Source organism: Lycorma delicatula, chromosome 1 (genome assembly GCF_047948215.1).
Source record: "Lycorma delicatula isolate Av1 chromosome 1, ASM4794821v1, whole genome shotgun sequence".
Lineage (NCBI taxonomy): Eukaryota > Metazoa > Arthropoda > Insecta > Hemiptera > Fulgoridae > Lycorma > Lycorma delicatula.
This window is the reverse complement of record NC_134455.1, coordinates 113,173,833-113,193,068: the sequence shown is the minus strand read 5'-3', so window position 1 is coordinate 113,193,068 and position 19,236 is coordinate 113,173,833. Positions and strand designations below refer to the sequence as shown.

Genomic DNA, 19,236 nt, shown 5'->3' with positions numbered 1-19,236 from the left:
TTTTCTAGCTGTAATGAATGCAATATATCATCAGCCTGCATACAAAAAAAAAATTCCATTCACCCTAAGCTGATTCAATAAAATGATTAGAATAGATATTTTTTTTTTTTTTGTTTTTTTTTGGAGGACAAAAAATCACTTTGTATAATCATTGCCCGAAATAAAATAAAAGTACAATTAAAATTAATATCACAGCCATAAACAGATAATTAAAATAAGCATAAACATAAAAAAATGTAAAATTTAACCAAAAATAAATAAAATTTAACAATATCTGAGAGAGGTGTAAAGGGCCCTTTCCCAGATAACAGAATGACTAAAACTAAAAGATATAACTAAAAGAGAAAAGACTAAATCTAAAAGATAAAAGTTAGAATTAGGTTAAAAATGAAAATATTAAAAAGGAAATAAAACTTAAAACTAATATCACTAGCACAGTTGGTATCTTAACAATACGATAAATTTATTTTTTTAAAAACATAAAAATAAAAACAAAAACTACATAAAATTCAAATAAACATAAAGTTTAACAAATTCCAAGAGGGGTATAAAGGGCCTCTTCTCAAATAACAGAAAAACCATAAAAATGAAAAGAAAAACAACCAGATTAAAAAATCTTCCCAGTACAAAACATATATGCAATATCAAATTTTATGCATAAAACCAAGATGACACAAAAATAGAATGTAGTCTAAAACTTCATTATCATTGCTAAAGATTCAACAAATGTTTCTGGGCATTTTAAATTTAGGCCACGTAACATATGAAGTCCACAAGGATGTGGCACACAGTTAAGTGTCAGTTGTATCTTACATATAATGTGATTTCTGCTGGCATGAGGTACCCATGAGTGACTCTGGTATGTCCTAACCGCAATCAGCAGAGAACCATTAACTCTCAACAAATTTTTCTACATGAGGAGTTCCATAGCAACAACTATCTTTGATGTGCCGGAGTTTATTGTCCACTATAGCAGTCCAGTCAACTTGCCACTTTGCCTGAAGAGTGAGTATTGCACAATTAATAAAATCATACGTTTTAACATGAGTGGTAAAGGACAGTTGGCTATATGCATCTTTAGCAGCAGAATCTGCACATTCATTTCCTGGATTCCCACGTGGCTAGGGATCCAGCAGAAACTCACTTGTGTGTTGCAACTACTGAAGCTTAGAGTGCACTACATGAGTCGCTACAAATAAGGATAAGATGGTACTTTGGAATGATATTATTCAAAGCCTTATTGATAGCATATAGTTTAGCAGAAAAGACACTTGTAATACTGGTAGGTCAAACCCCGTAGAAGGTTCATTCATTAACAACAAATCTGCATCCAACAGTATCATTCTGTTTTGATCTATCTGTGTATACTACTGCGTCTGGGTTTATCTGGAGAGAATATGGTGAAACATTTGCTAAAAAACGATAGTGTTGATTGTTTGTTATATACGGTAAGGCCAAAAATAAAATTTATAAGGTTGATTCTCGAAGGAGAATATGAACAGGGATACATTGGAAAAATAGGTGTCAACATTTATAAGATGTAGTAAACACTAGGTATGAATACTCCTAGGTGCTGTATAACGAGGATGGTCCTCATACCTATGTAAATAAGTATTAGCAAGGACAGCAATAAAATGGATATTCTTTAAGACAAGCAATGTAAAATGCTAGAAGCTGGTCCCATCTAAAAGTGGTGGCTCACTGCAGTCAACGTGTTTACAACAGGGCTTCCAAATCCATCTGTACCAAGACTGAATGCATGATGTACAGCATCCTGCATTTTAAGCATGGTGTGATGTGCTGAAGAGCAGGTAACACAACCATAATCTAAACAGGAACGAACTAAGGAATAATATAAACACAACATACATGACCAATCAGCTCCCCAATTGGTACTGCTAAGGACTTGTAGCACATGTAAAAGTTTGGAACATTTTGTTTTTAATTGTTTGATGTGTGTAACCACATAAGGCAGCTATCAAAAAATAAAACTTAAAAACTTTGCCTCAGGAGAGATAGCAATTAGCTCTCCATTGAGACTTGCAGAATAAAACAGTCTTGGCAAGAAAACACTTGGAAATATAGTGTTCTGTAGTAGTCTCTTTGAAGCAAGCATATTGCCCTTGGCTCCCCATTCTTTGAGGGTGTTTAGAATACCACTTCACCAAACCGTGTCATATACCTTCCTGATATCAAAGAAGATAGCAACGAGGTGCTGGAGGAGTAGGAAGGCGTTTTGAATAGGTGCTTCCAATGACACTAAATGGTCAATGGAAGATGGTTCTTGGTAGAAACCACACTGTTCTGGAGATGAAAGGCCATGTTTCTCTAAGTACCATGTAAGCCTGTGGTTCACATTCTCTCCATTATTTTGCAAAAAACACTTGTCAAGAAGATAGGGCGGTAGCTTGAGGGGCGTGCTTTGCCTTATCCAGGTTTAGGTACTGGTACAAAAATGGCTTCTGCCCAGGTGGGTCGTAAAACTTGTGTGGAGAATAAACCACTATAAATACTAAATAGGTGTTGTAGTATCGATTTAGGAGGGTGTGACAGCATACTGAGATGAATGTTGTCAGGTCCAGGGAAGGTGTTGAGTTTTTAAGCGCGTCTAACAATTTGTTGAATGTAGATGCCATGATAATATTTCCATCTGAATCTTGTATCTCTGAAATTCATTAGTGTATGATGAAATGAGAGACACTAAGCAAAAAGAATCTGCTAAGATATCTGCCACTGCAGAAGATGATGAAAGGAGTGTTCTCCTTCATGAATGAGTCTGAGAATTGACTGTTTCGGTGATCTGCAAATTCCACAAAGCTTCTTCCACACAGTAGATGTAGGAGTAGTATGTGAGATGGTGTCCACACATAAATTCAAAATAAAAAAATTAACATTATTTTAAAGAAATTCAATAAATACATTTTCCTTACATTATAATAGCTATTATTATCAAGTATTAATATTTTTGTTAGAAGTAGACCATTGTAATATTTTAATAAATGTTTGTACATCTAAGAATTTAACACATGTCAAGTAAGTTAAAGTGTTGCCTATGGATATTATGAAAAAGCCTGAGATCAGCAATTTATTAACCAGGAGTCTATAAAATATCTTAATAAATTGTAATTATAACCAATGGGTTTTATTATTTAAAATAAGTATTTATTAATTTTGTAATGGTGTTTTTATTCATGTGTGATAAGTGAAGCCATATGATGGCAAAAAAGAAGTCAGCTTACTTCAAGAAGCTGTGAATCAATTTCTATTTTGCAGAAATGGAAATTGAAATGAAAAACTAACTATCCTTGGCTTCAAAAATTATCTAATTATCTAAACGAAGGCTGTACCATCAACTGTACTTTAATGGTACGAAAATTTTTGAATCGTGGTGGTTCATCCTACTAGTACTTGGACGTAAACATTTTTTAGTCATGAGTAGCATTTTTTCCTATATTAATAATACTGTTACAATTTTATTTTGTTGAGAGGGGAAGTTGAAATGTAATGCACACTAGATGTAACAGAACAAAATATTGCACAAACCATGAGATGCTGCTACCTTATAGTTTCATTTCCCTACTGCTAAACTCTAAATCTCATTAACCTTTACACATTCATTTTCAGTCAGTGATCAATATTATGGAGTCAAGAAAGCCTACAAGATGACTGTATTTTTAACAGCAAAAAAAGTGAATGCTGTTCACTTTTGAATGAAAATCATTTAACCAACTTCTGTTCGTTAAATGAATATTAAGTATATACTCATAGGGGTTTATCAGTTTCTATGACTGATGAAAAACACCAAAAGGAGGCAGACCAATTGATTCAAAATGACTACTGCTTCACACAACACATCGCCACCCCAATAGCATATCAAAAGAATGACTAAGACACATTACTGCAGAAGTGGGTTAGTGTAAAATTTGTTCACAGTGGGTACCATCTAAACTCACAGAAAAGAATACACAAAACAAAAGTACAATGTGAACAGCTTCTAAATTATGATCAGGGAGATGACTTCCTTTTTAGTACTGTGACAAAAGACAAAAAAACTGGGTGCACCATCAAGAAAACTGGCTGCGCATGGAATATTATATAGCATAATAAAAATATATAGCTAAATTATTTTAAATTATCTTAAATTTTAACTTAATTTTAAATTATCTTCTATTTTTAACAAAATATAAGTATATATATATATATATAGTATAATTTTTATTTTATGGATAACACACTAAACATATAAATCAACTTACATGTTGACTCTGTTTTCAACTTATAAAAACCCGCGGTAAAATCGGATGAACCTTTGCGCAGCGCCTCTAGTATGGCCTTCAATCACGCAGCGTCACTTCGTTTAGTTCTGAACACGCAGCTAGCACGTAAACATGTCTACAACAATAGCATTTCCCGCCAAGTGAGAAGTGCGTGCAGTAATTCAATTTCTTCAGGCTGAGGGGTGTAATGCAGCTGAAATTCATCGACGAATAAGTAATGTGTACGGTGAAACTTCAATGAGTGACAGCAAAGTGCGAAAATGGTGCAGGATGTACAGATGTTCATGATGCAGGCGGTCAGGGAAGGAAGCGAGTGTCAACCGATGAGCGAGTGGATGAGGCAATTCGAGAAAATCGTCGGTCAATTTTGAAACTGAAGAAACAAAAGAACAATCCAAACAGTGATGCATTCTCATTTTCCCAGTAAACCAAAGAAGGTCAAGGGACCTGCAACATCAAGCTGCAGACCAGCGTAGAAACATGGCTGAAAACACAGGCGGCTCTGTTCTATGACGAGGGTATTGGAAAGTTGGTACCACGCTAGGACAAATGTCTAAATAGGAGTGGCGACTATGTGGAGAAATAGCATAACTATGTAAGTATTTGTTACAAATAAAATATTTTTTATTTTTACTGTGGTTTTAATTTCGTAACCAATTGGACCTTGAAAAAAATAACCTTCGTATATTGGATTCTAAAACCTCTATTTATAGACTGAAATTTACAATATACAGTTGTGATATCATTTAATTTTAAAAAAAAGCAACGTCTTTGTCATTTAACATATAAATATTTATAAAAATGTAATGTATTCACACATCACATTATCATTTTCTATCTTAAAAACTGGCAGAAACAAACATTCTGTTTCCTCAATTTTACTATGCTTAATTTCAGCTTTGTCTTCTACACACGTAGGATATTTTTCAGCTAATGGCTTATGAATTTGATTACCCATAATCTGTAAATAAAAAAAAAATAAAACATTGAATTATTATACAATATTAACAACTATGATAACCAAACAGTAAACATATTAAATCAACATTTATCATAAAAACTTAACTTTTATTATCCCATTATAAGTTAAAAATGCAGAATACTGCACACACAGGAGACTCATCTGTATCAGTATATATATATATGTGTACACTTACATGATCTCACATTCAAACATGCTTGGTGCATGCACCAAAAAGAAAAATATATTTAAGAAATATTATTTTTTTTTTTATGAACGACATAGATTATCACCAGAAAAACATTAGAAACAAAATTTCTGAACTACTGCTAATTTTCCAAGTATGACAAACAGCAAACTGAAAACACAGTAAGTACTATTAGAATGAACTATTAACACGTTGACTACAAACATCATGTTGTGTGGTGGCAATGTTATATAATGATGTTGAGTATCCAAATGTTGTTTAATACATAATAAGTGTTTTAGTACCACTTGTAACAACTGTCTATTCAGCTTAACAGCATACCGCAGTTTACAACACCTAACAGAAGAATTTCTGAATGTTTTTGACCTTTATATCACCTCAAGGGATCTTTAGTCCTTTTCTAATGACAGAAAGGAAAATAAGTTTAGGGTTGGTTTCTCTTTGAAACAAGCAAACTGTTGAGTTGCTTCCTTTCATATTTGGATCTTTCTACTCTCTAAGATACTTTAGTCCCTTCTTAAAGACAAACATAATAGAAATTGGTACTTACATATTAACACCACCGCAGCTACAGCTTTATTTAAAAACAAGTAGTTAATCGGATTTCGGTGGAAAATGGGCCGATATAGAGTTAAAATAAATAAATATAAATAACCATTTATTAAAATTAATAAAGAGACTGTTAATTTTCCACTGAAACTCGATTGACTACTTTGTTTTTAAATAAAGCTGTAGCTGCGGTGGCGTTAATACGTAAGTACCTAGAAATCTAATAAGCATATTTAAAATATATATATTATTTAAAATATAATAAAGCCAACTACTTTATATGGTATTTTATTCATTAATACATAAAAATAACATATATACATGAATATGACAGCTATTAATGAATAGCTGTCATATTTTGCAATTGATAATTTGATTTACTTCAATCATTACGGACAAATGATTCAAGGCTTACCCATGGAGTAAGTACTTGTTTCCTTCTGCTACAGCTGCATCACTGTGATTTCCGCTCTAAGCATGCACACCACATTCATAACTGTTGGCTTTAAATGGATGTCTACCAAGCAGAACAACATTTATTTACAGTTGATTAACCATCAATTAAAATTTTCAATTAACCCACGATTGTGAAATTTGGGCATTTTCCTATTTTTAAGTACAAGAAATGTCAAACCAGCTGATATTCATCTGAAAATTAATGAAGTTTATGGTGAAAAATTTATGACTGATGGCATGGTTAGAAAGTGGACATAGCAGTTCAATAAAGGATGCAGTAATGTGCATAATGGAACAGAGTATAACTGCTCAAAGTTAAGAAAGCGTAGACACAAGGATATGCAGATAGTTTGTTATAGATAGATAGTTGAACTCAATTGGGAGTGGCATGTGAAGTGGTGTAGGTAATGCTAGTTTGGTAAGGGGGATAGTTAGATGCGTTCAAGTACTGAGTAGATGCAGGAATTCATTTGCCTTCTTGCATTCGTGTAGTTGACCAGTATGTTGTTACCAGCATTTATAATACTATTTTTTTATAAACAGTTTTTTGTGAACAAATTTTGTTTCAATAACGGAATTTTTTAATACTTAACCTTCCTAATGCCTCATCCAAGATCCAATCGTAGACTGGGAATTCCTTTTTTTTAACCTCTGGTTTGCAGTCAAGCAATTCTTTCCACAGAGGATGAGATGAGTGTTTTGTAGCGTGTATGAAAAATGCTATGCCTGACCAGGATTCGAACCCAGGATATACCTATAAAAACCGAAACCAACTCACTGTTCAATTAACTTTTAATAATGCTTCTTAATAGAATATTTACTGTACACCTGGGTAAACTGCAAGGTAAAAGTGGAACATTAATTTGTAAAATTGTAAGGTAAAGTACATAAACTATAAATATGACATTCCTTTTACCACATTTACAGAATGTGAAAGTTTTGGACAAATGCTCTAAATGCTTGGTCTGTACTTTAATAATTGGAGTTACAAACCCATCTATTCAAATGCAGTGGTAAGCTGCTTCCATTTGAATATTGAGCATTATTTCCACTATTAAGAAAAGACTAGTTTCATAATTATACAATGAAATCTGATGTAATGTTACATGAAGACTGACATACAAACAGCATTTAACAAACACTACTGCTAAAATAAAAATGCACACAATAGTGTGCAATAGAACCATACTCCAAAGCAGACAAAAATGTGTTTTACACTTCACCTGTTACCAGTTTACCTAATCTGTAGGCACATCAATAAAATGGATTGTAGAGTTAAACGACAGTAGTTGGTATATTTCTTCCAGAATTCCTTTCACTTTGTACTACTCTCGCAATTCAAATAAAGAATAAGCAATTCACTAAAAGAAAAACACATTTCCAGTGGGTAGTAGTTACCAAACATTGTGTTCTCGGTTTTAACGTATTAACAGTTATTTGGTGCAAGTGAAAAACTAGCCATGGAAATCTATAACAGAACAGAAAAATAACAATTTCATTCACCATAACAAGGGATTAATCTCGTATTTAGTCTGGGTTAATTAGATGCTTTTTGAATTTATAAGACCTAAAAGAATAAAAACTTAACTCAACAAAGAAAGATACCTACACCAAATAAATATAAAACCGTGAGTGAAACAATATATATATGACTTACAAGTTCAAAATGGATTAAAAAAATGACTTATTAGAAATTCAGATACAATAAATAACAGGATGATCATCAGCTCAATCTTACAATGACTGGGAGGTTATAAAGTAAAATAATCTTAACGGAGTTATCAATAACAAATTAGCAATAGATTTGCACAATTCAAAACTAATAAAAGGAAGACATGATAATTGATGATCCGAATGCAACTAAAACAATATTAATTATAAGCAAACTCACAACAAAACATGGATGAGATGCAATCAATAACAACAATAAATTAGCTGTAAATAAACAAATTCACAACGAAAACAAGGCATAACTACAAAGATTTAAATATCCTTTTGTGATAGCCGTTATCATGAAAGAAGTCTTGGAGCGGAGAGACCAAGTTGCAGAGTCTGTGAAGTCGCGGAATAGTACTACACAGCTCGTATCCAGTTGAACTGGTGAAATTTTGAAGTTCATTAAGATTGGTACGAACACAATTGACATTCTGGAAGTACATTTGTAGATTGTAGTATCCAACAGTCAATCATTTTTTGAACTCATCTTGACAATTTTAGGCACACCATTCACGAATTTGATGGAGAGATCACTCTCTGCATTATCAGATCTCAACTTCAATGAAGATCGTAAATCATTCAGGCACTTCCTCTTAGTAGGTGTACTATCTCTTGAAAATTTAACATTGCTGAGCTTCAGAATAGTTGGATCATAATTCATAGAAAATTTCATGACAACACTTGGATTTTGAAAGACAACTTTAAGAGGTCTATGTTTATTGGCCGAGGATACCAATGCAGAGACATCTGAGAGTAGTGTCTAAACCAGAAATTCAGAAGGACTGACCAGCAAGGAGACTAGATTGTTGTCATGATAAAAGTCTAGTAGCAAGTGTTCTGCTGTTGCAATCAGGTAAGTTATAAATAATAACGTTATGGGAGCAACGCTGATGACTTCAACAATGGACTCAACACTAGCAGTATCATCCTTACGTCCTTTCAAGACCTTCTCATCTTCCAAGGAACTTACATACCCTTGTGATTTGGGGTTCAAGATTAGATAACTTGCCATTTGCAGAGATTAACCCAGTTTTTATGTTAGCTACATTGGAAGAACTACACATCCTGCGCTCTTAATTTATTAATAAATGAACACTTCCTGAAAATTATACTTTATATCGAATACTACTTTAATAAAAATAAACTACTTTAATAAAATATACTTTATAAAAATAATACTGTATTTTTTATAATCAAAAACCAACTTGAATAACCCAAGTACAGAATTACAAAGTAAATGAAATGATACTTACCTTATTTTTTTTTTTTTTTATTACAATAGCACTTTCGCGGGATGCCGCATCATCAGTTTTATATAAAATTATCTATTAAAACTTTTTTTTTAATAGAAAACATATAGTCAATTAAAATAATTCCATATATTTAAATATGATGTCAATTAACAATTAAAAATTAAAATTAATTTTAAAAATAAAATAATTAGAAGATTTATACCATGTAACCAGGCTAGCTAATGTTACATTGCTGAGTGGATTTGAAATTTTTATACATTATGCTGCCATCTGTTGCTGTTTTTATGATAGTGTTATCTTCATATTCTGTCTGAAAGTTGATTAAGTTGGAAATTTTTTTGTACTATTATTTAAATTAAATTTCTTGATTTCCACTATTAATTACACGCAATATATTAAAAATTAAAGTAAATTAAACAAAGAAATAGATATTATAAAACAAATTCCTCAACATAATGGTTATAATATTTCTTTAATTTATAATATATACAAAAACAAATCTCAAAAATTAATACCACAATTCTCATACCTATAAATAATGCACAAAAAATTGACAATGTATATTTAAAATATTTATTACACTGATAATGTAGTTGAAAATATAACTAATATTGATGATAAAAGTAAATTTGAACTGGCTTACAAGACAAAAATATCATATAATAAAATATTTAAAAAATAACAATCAAACTGACATACAATTCATGCGGAATTTATAAAATAAAATGCAGTGATTGTGACTATGGTCACAATATATATATATATATATATATATATATATATATATAGGTAAACTTAATAGGTCTTTTAAAACTACATTTTTACAACACATTAGAAATTATAAAAATGGTAAACTGGGTTTTTATCATGTTGCTGACCACCTTACTAATAACAAACAATCTGTGTCTGATATTCGAACAAATTTGGAAATAGTGGAAATCAAGAAATTTAATTTAAATAATAACTGTAAAAGTTTGGACATTTTGAAGAGATTTTATGTATATATAAGTACAAGAGAATTTCCAATTTGATCAGCTTTCAGACAGTATATGAAAATTACACTTATAAAAGATAGATAAAAATAGATATCAGAATGTATGTAAATAATTTGTTACGTTTTCATCCCCTCTTACCATTGGGTGCTGAAACCTAGCGGTGGCTAGGGTGCCCACAGCAAACTATGGTTGTCAGACCATCACGCCACAAGCTGCTCCCTCAAGCACTGTACGTAGTGTCATATACCAGTCTGCACTCACACCTGACTCAAGGCGGTCATGTCCGGATGGACTAAGTTTATGCCGAGGCGGCATACAATTAAACATCCTTCAGTAAAAAACAAGGTGCTGTCTTCATTCATCACCTATGAACACATACAGTCCACCCTCGCTCTAAAATCTACTGCAATGCTGTTGACCAAGGGCGTCCCAACGACGTCACAATAATTTAAAATCCATTTTGTAATGTAACATTGGCTGGCCAGGTACGTGGTATAAATCTTAAATTATTTTATTTTTAAAGTTAATTTTAATTCTTAATTGATGTCATATTTAAATATATGTAATTATTTTATTTAATTGACTTAATGTTTTCTATATATGACTTTAATTTTAATATTTTTATTTTTTTCTAAAAAAAAGAAAAACCAAAAATTGTAATGTTTTGATACATAATTTTATATAATATATACAATTGACGATGTGGGATCCCACAAAAGTGCTATTGGAATAAAGAAAAGAAAAATAAGGTAAGTGTCATTTCATTTACTTTGTAATTCTGTACTTGAGTTGTTCAACATTGTTTTTAATTATAAATAATGCAATATGGGTATTATAAGTACTGACTTTAGAAAAAAATAATATTATGTTTACAAATAATGTTTTTAATTAATTAATATGTATTTTGACTGCACAGTACAACATCAAAAAATATAATAGTTAAATTAACATCAGATGTCAGCTGGCCAACATATCACAGAGCAGATTACAGCTATGATTGTGGATACCGGTGTTCTTTGGTGGTTGGGTTTCAATAAACTACACATCCCAGGACAGATCAACCTGAGATTGTACAAGGCTACACTTCATTTACATTCATATATACCATCCTGTTATGGAACAGAAAATAAAATATTAGAGCTATGATGGTCACAAGTTAGATTTGTCATGCAATTCCTATATTTACATGTATTCATCTATTTATGTGTGTGTTCTTTGACAAGACAAAAATTGTGATACATGTGATAGTGTTCTTGCCTAAACACGATAGGACTTACTTCAAAAGGTCTCATATAGTTGAAAAATTTAACTATATTTATCAATATAGAATAAATAAATTCTATAAAAGCAAGAAGCACCCTTATGGGCTTCTTTAATCTAATGAAATCAAGCTTTAAATTTGTTAAATACATTAATTATATCTTCACATTTATTGCTAGTATAATGTTCTAACTTTTAGAGATTTATAAATTTCATTTTTAAAAAAGATTAAATACAAAAAACAATTTGTACTTTAAGCTGATGGAAATCAGTGATTTCTTCAATCTGGGCATAGTAGCCCAGCAAAGCATGATATGGTAAATCCCAGCAAGGTCAGGTATGAATTACTTTTCTTCTGGATGAAACACGATAGGACTTACTTCAAAAGGTCTCATATAGTTGAAAAATTTAACTATATTTATCAATATAGAATAAATAAATTCTATAAAAGCAAGAAGCACCCTTATGGGCTTCTGACAAGATGACAGTGTCATCCAGAAGAAAAGTAATTCATACCTGACCTTGCTGGGATTTACCATATCATGCTTTGCTGGGCTACTATGCCCAGATTGAAGAAATCACTGATTTCCATCAGCTTAAAGTACAAATTGTTTTTTGTATTTAATCTTTTTTAAAAATGAAATTTATAAATCTCTAAAAGTTAGTTAACATTATACTAGCAATAAATGTGAAGATATAATTAATGTATTTAAACAAATTTAAAGCTTGATTTCATTAGATTAAAATGATTTTCTATAAAATTTAAAGCACCTGTTATGAGTTCCCCAGCACAATACATAGTATTGTGAGCAATATGCCTATTTTGTTAAGATTTACCAACTTGTTTGAGTATGATAACTAAGCTCCAATTACAATACAGCAATCAATCCTATATCCTGGGTTACAAACCTGTCATATTCAGTGTCAGCAGAAACTTTCGTAGACCACAAGTTATCTTTCTGTTAATCATGTTGCTATAATAACAAGACTTATCTTTGTCAACCAATTGCGCAATTGAAAATAAAAATTCACTACACATTCAGTATGTCTCTACCTGAAAGATGAGCAAATTTCACCTTTCCTGTTTTCAATATAGCTTTGCCAAAAGTAGAGGATTTTTATCTGAGATAAAATTGTTTGGGCACACCATAAGTTTTGGAAATGACTAACTAACCTTACCATGATACAGTTACCTGACTCACCGCACAAGAAAATACTGCTTTGCTAATAACAAACTATTGAGATCTGGCCCATCCTGAAGTCACCTGTCACTTAGGGTAGCATTTCAGATCTGTTTTAATGGTGGTATACAGCCACTTTCAAAAAGTCAGCTTGATACATGAGACAACTAGGTGTAGTTGTCGCTAGTAGTGGTGCTCATTCCAGATTTAAACCACCAATTTCCTGACTGTCTTATATGGTAGTAGGTATTACTACGATGAAAGTGTGACCTTTAGTTAGCTGACAGAGAAGATGAATTTGATGGTACCACCATGTCACTAGGGGCTAACACCTTGCTGAAGTACCAGAATCCCGGGTAAATTTTCCAATTTGGGTCAATAGCTGGTCATGTACAAGCTACGTGGATTATGAATTAAGGCCCCTTCTTCCTGCACTTCTACAAGTTTGTTTTTATATGGTAGCAAGATACAACTTAAAAAAAACATGTAATGGTTACAGGACTCTAAACTTTCACACCAGCACCCCTATAACACCACCAGAAAACATCAACCCTCCCAAACATGGGTGAGATGAAGAATTACAACGCGGTGGGAGATCAGACCTTTGTAGAGATTTGACAACATGCAGAAGACCAGCAAAATCTCCCTTCATCAACATCTGGATCAAAGAACTACCAGAACACTACATGATAGCCCTCATCCACCTACTACACAAAAAAGTGGATAAAACCAGGTCCTAACAACTACAGGGGAATCTCACTCCTAGACACAACATACAAAATTCTTTTTAGTATCATCCTCAACAGGATTAGTTCAAAACTCGAGAAAAGACTTAGGAGCATACCAGGGAGGTTTCAGACCCTGGAGCACCAGACCAGATAATGAGTCTCAAGCTAATAATAGATACAACAGAAAAAAAGCAGAGACATGGTGGTAATGTTTGTAGACTTCAAGAAAGTATATGATTGCATCCACAGAGAATCCCTACTAAAAATTAAAAAGTCACCTTAGACTATATCCCAAATTAATAAACATGATAAAACTGACCCTCACAAACAAGTCAAAAGTGAAATTCAGAAGTGAACTATTAGAACCATTTGAGATCAAAACAGGATTCCACCAAGGCAATGGACTCTCACCACTACTATTCAACTGCGCTCTGTTAATGGTAATGAGGGAATGGTTCAAGAAATGCCCCAAAAATAAAAATTGGCCAAAAAATCAAAACAAATTGCCTTGGTTTTGCCAATGACTTGGCAATGCTAGCAAATGACATCGATGAAGCTAAAACAGAGACATTAGAACTTCAAACAATGCAAATAAAATTGGTCTCAAAATATCATAATAAAAACCCAGAAATTATGCCCCAAAAACCAACACAATTAAAAGAAATAAAGATAAATAGTAATAAAGTCATAATAGTAACCCAATTTAAATACCTCGGATAAATAACAACCTAAACGAAAAAACCTCAATCAATATAAGAAAAACTTGCTAAAGCATAAAAATTAACTTGATTCACCTACAATAAAAAATGTTTATCCATAAATGCAAAAGTAAAACACTACAACAGAGTTATAAAACCAAAAGCCACATAAGCAGCAGAAACACTCTTCTACCTGAATGAACAACTTAAGACAAACTCTAGAAAATCAAAAGAAGAATTGAAAGAACCTACATCAACAAATAGTACCAAAAAGATAGGTAGTGGTGGATTGTGCCCAGTCATGTAAAAAGAGCTAGAACCCATCACTGATACCATGCGTAAGAGGAAACTAGGAATCTTTGGACACGGCATGACGTTGCAAGATTTGATACTTCTGAAACAGTTGGTACAATACAATGTCGACTCGAAAAACACCAATACAGGATGCAGATGGATCAGAGAAATAAAAGAGGATCTGAAGGAAATTGGCCCTATACCACAAACATGATACAATTAAATTGAAAAATCAAGGACAAAAATACTTGCTTCACATTCACAAGAAAGAAATTCACAACATGAACATTTTCAACACTACAAAGGACACAGAAATCGGAATGTATGAAAAAGTACTGGGAGGACCACAAGGCCGAAACAGTTCCTTCAAAGATACTTGTATAATTGACTAAAGTGATCCTATGCGGTCATAAAAGATGAAAAAAAAAGTGCTTACAATAATACTTTTATAAATAGTGCATGATTTGTCAACTTTTTGATATAGTATGCTGCAATCATCTGAAAATTTTTAATTTTATTTTATTTTTATATAGAGATTCTGATAAAAATGGTTTTTTGTGATTACCATAAAATCAATTTTTGACAATCATTAAGAACGAAAAGTCATCCTTTTATTATGTCGCCTGGTGTGCCAGCATATTGTTGGAGATTAATATATGGTGACAAATTACTTATATTTTACCAAGTTATATGAGTATAATATAATAACAAATTTATTTAATTTGTCTAAATAAATGTTCAAAAAGGAATTAAAAAATAAGTAAATAAATGTAATTTAGTTATAGGTAATTCTCAGTATGTTTATTGGAGAAAAAATTAAAACATATTTTTAAAATTTTTTATTTATTCATTTAATACATAATTAATTAATGATAAAGAAATAAAAGTAGTGTTGAAAGATAAATTTTTTTTTTAACAAAAACATGCATCTGTAACTAGATATATTATACAATTTATTAATAGTATACAAATGACAAATCATGGCCCATATAACATCAGTCTTAAAAATGCATGTTTTTTTATACAATAATAATAATTAATATTATTATTAATACTAAACTTTACTGTACAAGATGAAAAAGACGGATTATTTATTTTTTGAATAATAATAATAAAATAAAAATAATAATTTATACACTTACTATTACATTATTACCATATTGTACTGACAATATAAAGTAAAAAATATTAACATATTACAGGTGACAAATAGAAAATGTTAAAAACTGCAAAGCATACACTAATATTTATTTCACTAATACATAATGATTTTAACACAACTGTTTTTTATTTATATAAGCAAAAAAGGCTTTTAAGAACAGCAGCAATATGATGAGCAATTTAAAAAGACACAATGCACATATAAATTGAGCTATAGACATTAATTTAATTATTCTACTTTATATTAAAATAGAGGGCACAAATGAGCGCTTACACTATAATAATAACATTATTGATGATACTTTCTGATTAAAAAAATATCATTTTGAATTTCTTTTTACTTAAAAAAATCAAATACTTCTGTATCTTCATACCTTTCAATGCACATTTTTATTTTGTTATATTTCCTAACTGAATTATCTGTTGATAATAATAGACGACACTTTTTTGACTATAGATTATATTCAGAATTGATCAAGGCAATTATTTTTTTAAGAATAACAGTCAATTCAAATTTTGACTTCAACTACAATTATTAATTAAAAAAATTCCTTTTAGCAGTGATATAAGACTAAATCCAATTCCAATAATATTCTTTTAAAAAGTCATTTTGACTGTAATAATATATTTTTGACTGTAATAACAAAAATTTCAAAATATTCTAATAAACTGATATGATTCTGGAGTCACACCCAATTCAAAAAAATAACTGAAATACATAAAACTAGACTGATTACCAACAATGAAAAAGGTTGTATTATGAATATGGGTATTTTCTCTGAAGCCCACACTTCTTAAAAAAAACAAAAAACAGTAAAACAAGTTTTTAGTTGTTATAAAATTACACATACTACTTAATTTCTAATTATATTTTGGAGTTAATTTGAATAGTGTTACAATACAATAATAGTGTTACATTGTCTAGATATCATGCAATTAACATTTGTCACATATTAAGTTGACCAATGTTTCCTATCTATAGATAGTAAAACCATTTATAGTTACACACAAGTAGTGTTACTTATAATTGTAATATGACTTGTATGTAATATTACTTGTATGTAATATGACTCAAAAGTGAAGGATTTTTCTTTAGAATTCGTATAAAAAAAGGAAAGTGTAGTCTTGTACAGTCTCAGGTCGACCATTTCTGAGATGTGTGATTAGTTGAAACCCAACCACCAAATAACACCAGTATCCATGATCTAGTATTCACATCTGTACCTGACAGTGATTCCTGAAGGCTAAACAGTAAAAAAAAGTAAAAAGACTGCAAGATAGTAATAAGTGTGAATAAAGATTGTAAATTGTCTTTAGAGATAATAATTTTGGTTATGCATTCTAAGTAAAGGAGTTCTTGAATACAAAATGTTCAGATCAAAAAATCTATGTAAGTCATTAAATGCTATAATCAATTTGAAAGTTATTTAGTAGTCTAGGAGATCCTGTGATGGTAGGTAATATGAGTAGTCATAAAAATAGATGAATCTTGTTTTAAGAGAGAAAAATATGGGTTGGATATATCCATAATAGATGGTGTATCCTAAAATACATCATTTGTATTCATAAATGATGATGTATTCTATGGATAAGAGTTTTATATATGGAGTATCAAATTGGACAGCTACAGTTTTAATTTAAATGAATATAAAATAACATTCAGCCTGTGACCATAGCTATATAAGAATTATCATATACAGACATTCCTGATGTGTATAACACTATACTGCCAATCACTGTAAATTTTCTGGACCAACTGACAGGAACACATAGGTGCAGAATTTTTATGCGTGTCTGCATAGTAAAGTAATAAACATGAATGCAGGAAACAAAGTGTAATATTTGATTTCTACCTGTGTTAGTTTGTGAGATACTATATTATTAACTTATCTGGCCACTAAAAAAAAGTACAAATAACATTAGAACTATAACATTTTAAAAAGTGAGAACTGGCTTTTTTGTTTATTTACAATGTTTAAGAAATGTGGGTCATATGAGAAAAGATCTAAGATTTTTTAATGAACTTCTCATGAATTTATGGTAAAATTTATGCTTTCAATAGTTGTCGGTTAGGGGATAGACTTACCTGTTTGGTATTTGGCAGATTGTTATCCAATTCTAGCATGATATTAGTCTTTGAATACGAGCTAACCTGAAGGTGTATTAGTAATAATGCAAATAAGATAACTGCCTTAAGCAGTAACAGATTTATACTAATTCAAGTTCCTTAACAGTTATTAAACTACTTGATAATACTTGGAATTTTTGTTTCATTTAAGTATCTTGATCATGCTATACGTAGATTTTTATAAGAAAAATGAGATATGGATGAAATGAAAGTATAAGAAATGACAGATCCTTACCAGTAATCAAGTCTGATTAAAGGCAGTAGATTAAGTTTTGTTTGTATCTTGAATCTTGTATGGAAACATTTTGATGATGTGATGGATTTTTTGTTTGAGTAGTAATATTTGCAAGAAAGTTTCAAGAACCTGTAGGAAGAGAAATATAGTAAGTCTCTTATTATAAAGCTGTGTACTTTTTGTCAGAAATTTTAAAGTTAGATGCAAGCAATTCAATCCCGTGAGCTCAAACAACAAATCACCAATGCTAATTTTGATCAAACGATTTGTATTACTGATATCTTGACTAACCAGAATTAGAAAAAAACTGTTAATGATAAGGATTTCTATTTTAATGATGACAGATACAACTTTCAAGAAGTACTTTAATGAGGAAAATTAAGTGGATGAAATAGTAGTTAAAAAAATTCCTGATCCTTGCTGGGAATTGAACTCAGGATGAGTTGTACTACAAGCCAGCTTAGTAACTGTTACACTACTGGACAGCCTCCTTACAGACAAAGGCTTTGTAATGAGGGTAGCTTATGTCAACTGCAATTCCCATAGGGTAGGTTTTTCATTCTGTACAAGAAGAATACACAATAATGAACTGTACAAAAGTATAGAGAAAATATCGCATGTAATCAGAAAAAGAAGAATTGCCTTCTACTGTCAACTACTAAGAATGAATCCTAACAGGCTATTTACAAACTTTAAAAATCTAAAAGCTAATAGCAAGTGATCAGAGAAAATGAAACATTATAGAACTAAAAATAACACAAAATATCAAAGAATGTTATCACTGAGAGAAATGTTGCAAATCATTACAAATTTCTATGAAAAACAAAATCAATGAAAGAAATATACCTGGACAGAAGGAAGAAAAGAAAAATACCAGGAAGTAATGAAGGAGATAAGCAAGAAAAAGTGAATTAGTTGAAATAATGTAATCCATAGTGGCTAAAAAAAGGATAAAAATCTAATATTAAAATATTTATTTTTAAAATAAATCTAGTTTAATGTCTGTAACTTTTCACAAGAAAGATTAACAATTGTTTTTGCATTGGATTATAACTGTAGGTTTTCTTTTAATATTAAAAATTATTTTTTTGTAAGGAAATGAATGTTATCAAATTATGAACAGTAAAAATTAATAC

General features: G+C 30.9%; 1 long non-coding RNA gene across 2 annotated transcripts; it reads right to left on the bottom strand.

Moving 5' to 3' along the window:
- Positions 1-4,970: 4,970 nt before the first annotated feature.
- LOC142321298 (uncharacterized) lies at positions 4,971-18,934 on the bottom strand. 2 transcript variants are annotated; one of them, XR_012755589.1, is made up of 4 exons: positions 15,719-18,934; positions 7,675-7,919; positions 7,045-7,205; positions 4,971-5,238 (listed from the first exon to the last, which is right to left on the bottom strand). It is a non-coding gene; the product is annotated as an uncharacterized LOC142321298 (long non-coding RNA). The 2 variants fall into 2 exon arrangements; XR_012755588.1 differs by lacking the exon at positions 7,675-7,919.
- Positions 18,935-19,236: the final 302 nt, after the last annotated feature.